The 13606-nt window shown below is 42.6% G+C and overlaps 1 protein-coding gene and 1 long non-coding RNA gene across 2 annotated transcripts in view; one reads left to right on the forward strand and one right to left on the reverse strand.

The window, feature by feature from the left end:
• LOC145457855 (uncharacterized) overlaps window positions 1-13606 on the reverse strand; it is a 383081-nt gene that overhangs the window by 219387 nt on the left and 150088 nt on the right. The gene's annotated exons all lie outside the window — the stretch shown is intronic.
• The window catches only part of LOC145457511 (sterol regulatory element-binding protein cleavage-activating protein-like), a 94403-nt gene continuing 82742 nt past the window's right edge, over window positions 1946-13606 (forward strand). Inside the window, exon 1 of the mRNA XM_080335732.1 lies at window positions 1946-1968. The gene's annotated coding sequence lies outside the window, so the exon portion shown is untranslated. The remainder of the gene's footprint in view (window positions 1969-13606) is intronic.

Below are 13606 nucleotides of genomic sequence, written 5' to 3' on the forward strand. Positions count from 1 at the left end.
ATAATCAACGTAAAATTCTCTATATTAAGAAAATATGGGGGATAAAATTGTTAGAGTAAAGCATGAACTTGACGTTTTCTTCGATTCCTTTGAAAAAAGATACGAACACAAAGACTTCAGCAGATGGGCTGCAACAACACGGGATGAACTGGAAACATTTATGACACCTTACTTGAGGATTTGCAACCTAAGAATATCCGATAAACTGTTCGATGCGCTATATAAAAAGCATTTAGCCATCTCCCGCATGATATTGTTTGAAAATTACGAACATGCCAAGTTTTGCTGGTTTGTTTTCTGTGTTGGATTACATCCTGCCTCGGATGTCATACCTGAAGAATGGGTGTTGGAAAGAATGCCTTGTTCTGATAGAACCGGATTTTGTATTTATACCACTGATAAACTCTTTAATGATACTTTTCCCTCTGATGTAAGAGCTGCTATACTGATACATAAAATGAAATGTAATGGCTGTAATTATGAACAATGAGTGCATGGATGGTATATTGTATTTTTTGCCAGGTTGAATGTCTATTAATCATCTGTGACGTGTATGACAACTATAGACCCTTACCTGGATGATTAATTTCTTTCAGAAAATTAAAAGTATGAATAACGCGGAAGTAAATGATAAAGGTGATGTTGATGTCACCAAACTAGTTGGATCTAATGTGGCGGAACAAGACTTGATCTTTTATTTTTGGTTATTCAAAGAACGATATGAAGCAGGAATACCTCCCTCTCATAGATGGTACGAGTGGTCAAGGACCCCACCCAAATATATCAAACTTGGATTGAAATGTTTTTTCAAACGAGTTAAAGATACCCTTTCTGATGAGAAGCCCCTTGTTATTGACTACCAAGGAATACTAGAAAACCATAAAATGATAAGAAACATGGCATCTGGAAATTATGAAAAGGCTAAACTTTTGTGGTTCCACTATATGGCTAGAATGCATCCTATGGAAAACTTGATCAAGGATGAATGGGTGAAGGAACAAGCTGAATCCACGGAACCCTTTTACCCCGAGGATACTGTAAATGTCCTAGTCCTATGAATATGGTTAAGTTCATGAATAATATTGATTTCATGTATTCCTATTGCATGTGTATAAAGCGTTATAACTGGCCTACGGGATATAGAACGGTCAGAACCTCTATTGCGTCTTGCATAGAGTCATTTTATTGTATTTTGTCGCACAGAGAATTGATTCCGTCACGTTCACAGCTTATTGAATGGTTTGGTTAACCTACATTCAGAAATGTTTTACAGTTTGTACTGATTATTGCCAATCGGTTGACTGCGAATTATGTTTAATACTGAGGGGCCTCGTCATCCCTACAGTATGTATATAAGGCGTTATACACTGCTACGCCCTTACCTTTAAGCAGGACCCTAGGGACCTTATCACCCCCTAGTTTAACGAAAACAAAATGCCGAACTTTACGGTGAGAATCGTTATTGAAAAAAAATAATGAAAAACAATATAAAATTTATAAAATTTTCTTTTACATAAGCCAAACATGGAATGTTTGAAGTCCATTTTTATGGAAACACTAAAATTATACTGATAACTGAAACTATACTAGAGAACTCATCAGCAGTGTTCAACTAAGCAACACCTTGTTAAGGGTAGTATCGAACAGGCTGATTAATAGGCCTATGGTAATAATAATTGTACTGACGATTTGACGTCCTTAATGCTGATTGTGTTCTTGTATTATGTGATGAAATATTTTTGAAAAGATCAGCTTTTCGGCAGGACAGGCCGTCGCATGAATTATATGCGTAAACAAACCTTGGAGTATTGAAAATGTTTGTTAATTGTGTATGATGATGTATAGGTTAAACCATGCCTTGTGTTATAATTGATGAATGATGTGTATGCCAATTTTAACCAAGCTTTGCATAGAGTTACCACATTTCCGTCTGCGCAATTAACTATTGGAGTATTTGGTTGTATTAAGGTTCCAGATTATCAGTAGATAAGGGTAGATTAAAATTCTGGACCCCAGGGTCATTGTCAACTTGAGAAGAAACAATCCTACAACTGTTGTTGCTCCAATCACCATTTACAGACGTCGTCAAGATACTAAAGCAAACGAAAGGCAACGCTTTACTAGGAAGTAACCCGAACAAGTGTGGACTACTCGCATAACAATCGTTGTGGAGCTGCACTCTAAAAACAAAATTGGTGGCCAGTACGGGGACCTTCCGGTGTTCAGACGTTGACCAATCGATGCTTTCTAAGACGACCATCGTAAAACTTGTACTTGTCGTATCCTTGCTTTCATCGTCTGTATCTCTCCTGATAATATTGGCAGCAATTTATCTGCACGTATCACCTGGAGCGCTGTCTAATCTGTTGAACGTATTTTTGGGATCTAATAGCAGCGAATCCACTGCTTACGTCCAACCCACGAATACGCCGCAGAGATCTACAATATATTTTAACGTGTCTTCGCGTGATCTACTACCTTCTGTCAATAGTACTTTATCCGGTCAATAGGAAGGGCAATGCGAAGGATGTTGAAAGCATTCAAAAGGAAAAAGTCGTCAGAAGCGACGGATGAACTCAAACAAGGTATTACCTTGCTTAAAGCGACACAAAAACGCCATGAAGATGTACGGCGACAAGAAAGACAACTGGCTAAGGACGTGGCTGAACAAACAGAACTATTAAAAGAGGTAAAAACAGCTCTGCCGGAAACCATGAAAGGGTTAGAAAAGGCAAAAAAGGAGGTTCGAAAAGCTCAAGCGGACCTCAAAGCTGTTTGTGATGCCACAACAAAAGTTAGCGGGAAAGTCTCTACCGAGGTGCTAAATGACATTCTTACTTCAGAGTTTGAGCTCGGAAAGTCGCATGCACAAGTTACGCGAGATAAGACCCAATCTCCCGTTTCGACGGTACTTCCAAATGCACCGGAATATGACCCTCCGGCATACGTTCCCCTCGATGAGCAGATGTCGGGTTACGTAAAACAAGGGCCAACGATGACGGTTCGTAAGGGTTTGGATTGCCACACTGTAACGGCCGTCTATCCCACGCTCCCGAAGCCCGAGTCAGTCGCATTGTCCGACTCTTTAAAGGAACCAGCGTCCTGTTTCCCTGTGGGCAGTGGTGTACGCGCCAAACACAAAAATGGAAACCCGGCAACGGCGGGAACAAGGACGGAACCTGCAAAAAGTTCCTTGAGTAAAAATAGGGGATATCAAGGTGGGCAAGAACGCCGCAATTTGGAGACAGAATCCCGTATAAATGCGGACGGCGCTTCCCAACGGGTAACCTTTCATAGTCCAGTCGAGGAACAATCTGACGCAGAAGACAGTGAAGTCGATTTTAATACTCGAATAAAGCGTCTTTCCCAAGACATAAGAGATAATATAAGGTCTCTACGGGGCGGTGCCAGCTCTCTGGATTCCGCGGAAGAATCTCGCGATATCTCTCGTTCTCCTGATACACCTCGCGCTACCTCCACTCCAAAAGAGTATGGGGGGAGGACTAGGCAACAACAACAACAACTACACGAACACTCTGGTATTTCAGCCCCATTACTCAATGTGTCTGCTAAAATCCAATCAGAAAAAGAAATGCTTCAGCTTATGATGGACCCAGGAGACATGCCATTACTAAAGTGGATGGAAAATTCGATGCGAAGAATACGCCACGGTCCTGGAAATACGGATGTGGATGTTATTTTGGCTAATGCGCTGCAGAAGAAATTGAGGGCTGCTGGCCGACACAAACAGGCTACCCAACTGGGAAATTTTTTTAATACCAATTCGGGAGAAGCAGAATGGGAATCGGTGATGCGATCTCTTTCCTTATCCAATCCCCAGGGTTTGGTAAATGATGAAAAGATCATTGGAGAATTCCGCAGAAACTATCGCTGGGAGGATGAGCCGCTACCTCTGTTGAATAGCGCTTTGAAGCAACTAGAAATAAACATGGATAGTCTTATTGAGGATAATCCGGATGGATTGCGTCTTTTCCGAAATTTACGACAACGCCTTCCAGAAGCGCTCAGACTGATGTTGCGAGGCTGGGAAGAGGATAAAACTTGGCGGTACGTTGCGGAGGAACTACAACTTGTTTGGAATTCCGAGTTTCTGGATGAGCAAGAAACGCGCCCCAGGTATCAGGAAACAAAAGAAGTACGTGATATGAAACCGTCCTTGCCTCCTGTACACATTTACAATGTTCAACCTGCGGGGCAAATAGTGCACAGTTATCCCACTCATGGAAACGAGGACAGACAGCTCAACACCCCTCCTCCACCTGGTGAAACACCACCACCGCCGGTGGTACAATCACCCTCGCCCCTGCAACCACTGAATAACTTTGGGGGGTCAACATCTCCTGGACCACCTAGAGTGACCCCACCACGCCAACCTGACAATACAGGACAGGTTCCGATACGACGTCGTAATCCACAGCGTAATGCTCGCATTAATCGACCCCCTACTCACATCATGAACGGTAATGGACCTGGTAGACGAGGACAATACTCAAGGGCCAGGCCAGTACAACAACAGAATGGGCGTACGGCATCAACGGGACCTAACGAACAGCCAACGAGAATAACAAGATCTTCACGTGCTAGTCAAGGACCAGGAACCTCAAACCGAAGTCCGCGAATGACAAACACACAAGATTCCGGGATGGGTACTGACAGCTCACAGATTACTCCGTCTAGCAGCCAGGAAGCCCGCAACATTGCTGACAGCCAAGGTGAGCGATACAATTTTCTTGGAAACCCGAATATTTTCGCTCCTCTAGGCTTGTATCTAAATCCCACTCAGGGACAATCGCTGTCCGTCTGTTATTACTGTAAGGCACCGGGACATCAATCCCGTAATTGCGTGGCTAAATTCATACTTTGGCTAAACGATAAGGTCCTTGCCAAAGATGAGGAATTAGGTTGGATAATTCGGGGGCGAGCGAGACCCGTACCGCCTCATGTGAAGGCATCGGCAGAACGTAATTGGAAACCTTTTCTTGAGAGAAATGGGATTCAGACAATTGAAGGTTTGGACCGGTATCTGGCTTTACATGGCTCTCCTTCTTTCGTGCAAAGAACCGCTCTGTGCGAAGCTTATTACGATACCCGGCCAAAAAGCCGAGATAGAACCCACTGGCATGACAGGGATCAATGGGGTCCTCATGGACCACCTGCACGTTCCTCTGGGGGAAATATCCAAGTGGCCTGGGCGAAACCTCAATATCATGAGCGCTCGCGTCGTTATGATGCTTCATATTGGACAGACGATGAGCTAAATCAAGGGGTACGACTTTCAAAAAAACGCCATGGGGTGCTGATTGATCCGGTGAATCAGCTCCCAGACAAATTGATATTTCAACACATAAAAACTGTACATAACTCTTCTTTACCCTTATTTACATTTCTTGATATGCCGGATGACCCTCTACAGCCCGATTTTACGGAATTGTTTGGTAGCCAACTGTTGTATTTGGTTGATACAGCAACTGGTACGAAATTCCTAGCTGACACGGGGAGCATCCCCAATTTAATAATGAAAAAGGTCGTTATAACTAAATATCCACAAAGCTGGGAGGAACGTCAACCAATAGATATGGAATTGACTGGAATAGGCGGCTCGTCCCAAGTGGACTCCTTTGTAGTGATTGATTTTGATGGACTGTCCGTTCCCTTTGTGACCGGACCAGGAGTCCCACTTAATATCATAGGGCTGAAATGGATTGAGGAAGTCCAACAATTACCAGGCATAACTACGGAATTCAAAACCCCGTCTAACGCAAATGTGGAGTTGTCTTTAGTATCACTACTTGAAGAGAATCTTTGTGATCAGAGTAACGGAACCAAAGTCGAAAGCAGTATTAGCTACACTGCAACCGACGATGGGTTGATGGATGCTGCAAATCAAAGTAGCGTGGAGCGGAAAATTGCCGCTGGCGCGAGTACCGAGATGGAAATGACCACTGGTGCGAGCGACGAGTTGACATTAGCAACTAACGTCACACATAACCCATGGGAATCTATAGGTGTTGAGACAGGAATGCCTGCTGACACCGTAAATGAAGACGTCGAGCGTGGAATCCCCGCTGGCGTAAAGTTGGACCTGCACGAGAAAACGGGTCCTAAATGCTTGCGTGGATGCACTTGTCCGAATAACCTTAATGATTCGGCCCATAGCTGCATGACGACAGCCACAGTAATGAGTACTTTCCCAGAAGGTTCAAATCAAGCAGCAATTGCCGGTCAACCGGATACACATCCGGAAATGTCCGACAAGGAGTCTGGGGATTTTAGGATGCACGTCTCCCCAGAAAAAGGGTCCCCGGCGGAAAAAGAGTCCGTCGGCGTGGCGGTAGGTGCGGGCACGCGCCGAGATCAGAGGCCTACATTGAAGGACCTCACCCTCTCTCCACCAACACCGAAAACCCGGTCATCACGAATCTCAAACCAGCCTATGGTTGGGCCAGTTACTACGTACGTTTTACAGAAAGACACTCACTCACGCGTCAAGACGGAGCTCGAAAATCTCTGCGCACAATCTGTAGCGCTGGCCAAACTCCCATACAAACCTCCTGATCTGACGACTCCAGAAAATACCATTATCGCTGATGATGTCTGGAAAGCTATCTACGCACCGTTCGCGTCCGAACTCGAGGACCTACGGGGCCACCTTGGCGCTCTACAAACCATGAAATACAAATGCGACATCGAGCTTAAAGATCCCTCGACGAAACCATTTGTGTCTGGGCCTTATAATCTGAAGGGGGAGGGCCAGGCAAAGGCATTGAAAGAAGCGGTAGATAACTTCCTGGACTTGGGCGTCATTGAACGAGGTTTTGCCGAATGGAAGTTGGCTATCTTCGTGGTCCCTCAGAAAATGAATGAGAGACAAAAACAGGAGGACGGATGGAAGCAAGCCTGGAGGGTAGTACAGAATCAATAGAAGTACCCCCACCTCTTGTACCGGACGTAAAGCAGCTCGCCCAAGGCAGAGAAGTGCTTTCTCTACTAGATTTGAAGAAGGCCTATTTCCACATGGATGTAACGGAAAGATCTAAACAATATGTGGGTATAGCCATCAAGGGGATGCATGTAAGATGGCGTAAAATGCCGATGGGGCTTAAAACCGCTGTGGCTCTTTGGAGTGCGAATATGCAGGAATGCGTGGTGAAACCTATCACGGAAAATTATCGTAAATACATGAAGCAAAATGGTCGGTCGGATGAGGAGAATGCGACGCCTATGGAGGCCTACATAGACGACATTTTTCTTAGCACAAAAACGGTAGAAGATCACCTAATACTACTACGCATGGTATTTGAACAACTCGCCAAGATGAAACTGACGGTAAGCATCAATAAGTGTTTCATTGGAAAACGAAGGGTGAACCTTTTGGGGGCAACCTTGACGGGGAAAGAAATTGAGGTTCAGCCCGAACGAATAAGGGCTTTACGCGAACTCTCGCCACCCCATAATGTATACGAGTTAAGGGGGTGGATTGGCGCGCTTCGCTATATCTCGGAGCATATACCTGAGTTAAGTTTGAAGCTGGCCAAATTCGATGCGCTAACAGGCAAGGTCCCTGCGACACAAGGACGAGTGACGCCTGTGCTATGGACCGATGAATTACTGCAGGATTTCAAAATGACACAGGCAGCTCTTGATGATGCTAAGGTCTTGTACCATCTAGATCCAAATCTTCCCATTTTTGTGGAAACAGACGCCTCAGATGTTGGATTTGGGTCAATCATTTTCCAGACGGAAAAAGGGTGTAAACCGCCTTTCGAAAAGGTTTACCCAATCGCTTATTACAGTCAGAAGTGGGTAACTCCAGCGGCAAAAGCCTATGATCCGTGCACAAAGGAATTGAAAGCATTAAAGGATTCGGTTGAAAAATGGCAGTCAATGTTGAGAGCCTTATCCTTTACAATAATCACTGATAATACTGGGGTATTTGGGCTCCTCAAAAGAATGACGGATAAAGCGAAAAATCCAAGCCCAAAACCCCTGATTCAAAGGTGGCTCAATCATCTCGCAGGATTCCAAATAAAAGAGGTAATTCATTTAAGTACGATGCAGGTATTTACGTCGGATGGATTGTCTCGATCTTATTGGATGGAAATGGCTGCGGGAGAAGATGATCCACATGTTTGGGCAACGATTCCTAAGGAAAAAAGCGTTCCGTACCAGCAAAAAATACCTCGACTGGAAAAAATACAGCACAAATTGATGGCCCATTGTCGACACGAGCCTTGTAACAAATCGGTGGATGGGTACCACCCCTGGGAAGATATTTGTGAGATCATTAAAATAAAAATCGGGGTGGAAATGGAAATTGAAGAATTAAAAGATGTCATGAAAAGGTGCGACAGAGCAATTGTCTCAGAAAATGGATTGGCGGCTGCCCACGGGCATACACAAGGGAAGCCTCCTCAATATTGTAAATATGAAGGTAACGAGGTGTTGTACCACATGACGACCGAAAACAATGCAGGACAGATAATGTCCGCGGGCATTGAACGGATGAACAGGAGATTCATTCATTTGAGCAAAACGCTAACGAAGAAAAGTAAAAGGCGGAATGTGGTAATTTGCCTGAAAGCAGCAGATCTAAGGAATGAGGGACTCGTATTGCTGCAATCAAACGTACAAGACGTGGTATTGTGTGAAGGCCCTATACCACCCACGATCATACAAAAGATGTAAAGCTGTTTTTGGCAGAGTGTAAATATGTGACATAATAAGGGTGAACGGACAAAATCCCTATAATGGGAGCAAACGGACAAAACTGAAACGTCGTAACTAGAAAAAATGCTGAGTCAGCATTTTTATATCTCGTGTGGAAAAACGAGAGAACAAGAAGAAAAAAGGATAAGTGATAGAATAAACAAGGCGATTGAAATAAAGGATCATGGGGAATCATAATGAATGACGTCAAGTAGAGACACGAGTTAAGCGGGCATATACTGCACTAGTTCCAAGAGTTGTTCTGGTGCGCATTTGGTATTTGAGCACGTTCTTTAAAAATTTGGAGTAGGTTCCGGATCCGCTTTAGCCACATCACCATTCTTGATTATTGCTGACATATCACAAAGCTTATCGGAGAATTTTGCATAATGCAATCTCGCAACTAATCCTCGATTTGCATATTTTTTAAAATATCGGCATTTTGGCAAGTACAAGATCATTCACATTCTAAAACGCAAGGACCATCGTCGACTTGTCGGTACCCTCATAGAATATTGTCTTGCAACTTGACCAATAATATCCCCCTGGTTTTGTTTCGTTATAACATTTAACCGTCACTGGTTTCTTGTTTGTATTGTTTCTGAAGGAAACAGCTACCTCTGGTTGGAGTGAACTCAATATATATGTGTACAACTTCGATCTCTACACTGGCATCTCGCCGTTACGCTTATCAACAAGATGATAGCTTTGAAAAGTGTTGCTACATGAAGCTGCCTGTGTTCCTTCTGGTCCTGGGTAGCTTCAAGCAACTACTTACAATAGTGTCAACTGGGACTTCGTTTGCTTCTCCAAACGTATACGTAACATTGTTTCAAGATGGATTACATCAGACTCTTCACATGACTATGCTTGGCAAATGTATAGATTATAGAAGAGTTGTCCTGTCCTATCCTTGCCTAAATATGAGACGGCCTTGTACAACTACTTGGTAGCAGCAGCGTCCACCATCTGACATTTTACTTCAATTATTTGCTGGCATTTTTACCATGTAATAAACGAAAACAATATTATCTTTATCGAGTCTACACATTTTTTTTATTCCTTATGTCAATAGAAAGCTCATGACTTCCATAAACCTGTTCCTCGAGAGGGTCTGACTAAAAATAATGCACTCATGCCTTCACTCCTCATATGCATTCAATTTACTAGATCCAGCTCCCTCTCCCCCCGAAGAGCCATCTCGTATACCAGAGCAAAGGCCCTTTGCCCTTATACAACCCTAGTATATTAGTATGGACAATACAGATGTCCGCTTGGTCTAATGATACATTTCAAATGTCATGTCCTGTAACACACTGAGCTTCCAAAATATAATATTACAGAGCTTTGGCGACTCGGAACGAGGACGATCCACGGCCTTCTATAAGAAGGGATGTTGTTGCTAACACAGTTAGACCAAGCCGATATTAACAAAGTTCTGTTGTTACAAACGACTTTTCTACGTTTAGCAGATACATACCATTTTCAAGAATATGAAACTGCGATGCCTCAAGGTAGAAAAACTGTAATGCGTGTGTATAACTTTTTTATTTGTACTAGATGAGTGATGAAAATCATAGGTAAGGTGGCCTACATAAAATAAATGAAAGTCAAGAAGTTTCAGCCGAACAGCGTAGGATTTGACTGAATACCAGCTCTTCAAAAATGAAAATGCGTCAAAAAGGCCAATTGTTCGTTCTAGAGTTAAAATCAGTGTTGTCGGGAAGTTCGTGTTACCGTACCACCAAGTTACTTGTTTACGTTGGAAAACGCCATTGTGACGTCATCTTGATAAAAAGTCGCTTGCAGCCCTTGCCCCACCACCCGATATTGTCACGAGCCGCCACTGGTAACCCTAATATATTGTCACATTTTATCGGAATCGAGGAAAGCTTTTTCTGAACTGTTTTTCTTTTGGTTTATTGCCATGATATAAAGGGCTTCTTTTGCATTGTCTATTAAATACAACCAGATGAATGGAGAATGGAGACTGTTAACTAACAGCTCAACACGAAACCGGAAGTGCGTGTTACTTCACAATAGAAATAAAGATGCATCGGTTCTAGGACAGTCGATCCCTCTCGGCATAGGACATTCTGTGGCCTACACCAAATACCCCGTGTTCTATGTTAGAACACAGCCAGAGATTAGCATTGGTTAATTTCGAGGCTTTTTGTTGGTGTTTTGCATGATTAAACAACACTTCTAAATACAAAAAGCTTCACATTTTTGGTGGTTTCTGATTTGCCGTAATATTTTACTATGATCTAGAGTCGGTCGAAGTGATCAGCGTAGCTACCCAAGTAGCACAAGTAACACCTTACTCAATTACAAGTAGAAGTAGTCATTTCGAAATTAGGTATAAGTGACCCAAAGAAGTCCTGGCGCGAAAATCGTGAAGACCAGTGTTATCGGTTTAATTATTGTCTGCGGAAAATTATATGCGCATTGCGTTATTTTCTTGCTGCGTACCAGCAAACATGTAATTTTCAGCGGTCTGCCCAGGCCGTACGTGAAATAGGAAAGTACCAAATTTTTCAGCTCTGCAGGATCTGAAAGCGAAAGGCTGTCATGTGGGTTTCAAACCTAAAAAACATAAAATGTATTCATTGTCGAATGAATAGCGAAAAAAGAAACGAAGCAAGCAGATACTCTGCGAATCTAACAGTTTTCGAGTGTCTTATTCCCTACTGTATCTAAAAAATTATAAATACAACTTTTTTCCGCAACTTATATTGAAATTAGTGCAACTTTCCCACGATTTAAGTGCAACTAAAACTTGCCCTACTTATTAGAGATTTAGGTGCGTGGTAACCAAGTAGGACTATATTTTAACATATAAGTCTTGTGTTCGCCGTTACCAAATCTGCCTTGTTAGTCAATCGCTTAACTCTGGACTACGTTCGCTAAGGAGAGGGTGTGTGTGTCTGTGAAATGTAAGGATAACGATGAATTAGAGTTTGTAGAAGGGCGGGGCGTCTTGGACGATTTTAGAGTATAGTGAGCTAGTGACTCGAGCCAGATCATGAATCGAGTAATGACAACACTGCATAAACGTAACTATGATTTTTTTTCGACGCTGCCCGAAAGTTAGATATAGGCGAATGTCTTAAGGGGCTCCCAGACCAGCGTTTTCAAGGAGATGACAAAGTGCCGTTTCGGCCCTGGTCATGAATACAGCAACCATACATATTGTACTGCTTGCCTTTGCAGAAATCAAGTTGTAGTGGTACTTTTGATACCTTGTCAGAAGAATGAAGGTCGTTTTGCCGGCAGCGTGCGTGCTATGGATTTGCTTGAGATCGGGTGAGTTTTTAAACGCTGCTCACGATCGAGTGGTATCATACTTACATACTTGTACTCGTAGTACTGGTACATCATAATATTTAGAGAGCATAGTTGCCATTTGCCAGTAGTCTTTATCGTATAAGTCGGCAGATTGGGATTCAATAAAGGCGTATGAGTGGGTTGTAGCCTGCTTTGGTTGAGCCCGACTGTCATCAACTTGGTCATAACGAATTTGTTGGCTCACACACATAGGCTATGTGGGGAGAGATGTATAATGTCCCATTGACAAGCAGTGCTGCTACATGTTGTCGTTAATCAGCTCCCCGTTCAATCTAATTTGCTCTCATTTTCATCATACTCTTGTTATATTGCCTTCCTTACACAATCGTTTCAGATGCATGCAACGGGGCGGCTACGTGCTACGTCAGAAAAATGCTTACTATCGTTTGGACTGCCATCACTCTCGGCGTCGTCTTGTAAAGCGTGTTCCAGTTACTTGAGTTACAATCAAGTTCAAATAAAATATTAGAGTAACTTTGTTTTCGTCGCTTTGAAGTAGGCTATACTGTATCTGAATAAAACTATGTCCGTCTAACTATATTGATCCAACGCCATCACTTATAAATTATAGCAGGATTGCAACACTTTCACACGGTGTAGCAGGCATCGCATTGTAATCGAATGTGGTCTAAAGACAAACTAGTCTGCTTATGGTCCCAACAGTTTACAGTTCCCTGGTAGAGAAGAAGCTCGAAAGTACAGTGTCTCACATATCCCATGTGTTGATACTGTCATATCGGACTTGGTTTTGATTTTAATGTGCTGAACGACATGAACTGAGACATTGGTAGAATATTAGCGTTAAGTCAGAGATCTGCGTGGATTATAGTCGATAGTCATGGAGTTTTTACGAGTTGTGATCTCGATCGGTTGCCACATCAGGAAATCGTGTTCTATCATAATCCATTCTTTTATCGCTCTATGGAATGCGCTACTGCCCGTCTTCCCGATTGTCGGGGGGTTTATCTAGGCTCGTACTCGATCGTCATAGTATCCAAGATAAGTTAATTATCATGGCAAGTTTTTTTTGCAGTCAAATCCGTGGAAAGTTGTACTTATTTTTAATAAAAATTGCACTAAAAAGTTGCATTTATTTTTCATAAACGTTGCAATAAAAAACTTCAAAAAAAATCTTCAAATAAATCAATAGCCTGAAAAAATTGACCCAGTGGAAATATAATTTTCGGCGGCCTATCCTGTGTACGTCAAATCCGAAATGACCTCAAATTTTAACGACAGTGAAATAATGAAGCGACCTATTTACACATGGTACCGAAGAGGTCCAGTAAATATTTATAGTTGCATGAAAATTCGAAAAAGCAGCAAAACAGCATATATGGTGTTTTAAGATGTTTGGGGGTATCTTATATTGCAACTTTTTGCAACTTTTCTTCATTTTTTTCAAGCAATTTTTTGCTGTTGTTTCGATTTTTCATGCAACTTTTTGCAACTTGTACCACATACGTACTACAAAACATCTGAGCATTTAGGAAGCTGCCGGGAGCTGTAAAAAAAGTTTTAAAAGTTGCAA

Source organism: Botryllus schlosseri, chromosome 2 (assembly GCF_051294905.1).
Source record: "Botryllus schlosseri isolate E-star chromosome 2, Bs_hap1, whole genome shotgun sequence".
NCBI lineage: Eukaryota > Metazoa > Chordata > Ascidiacea > Stolidobranchia > Styelidae > Botryllus > Botryllus schlosseri.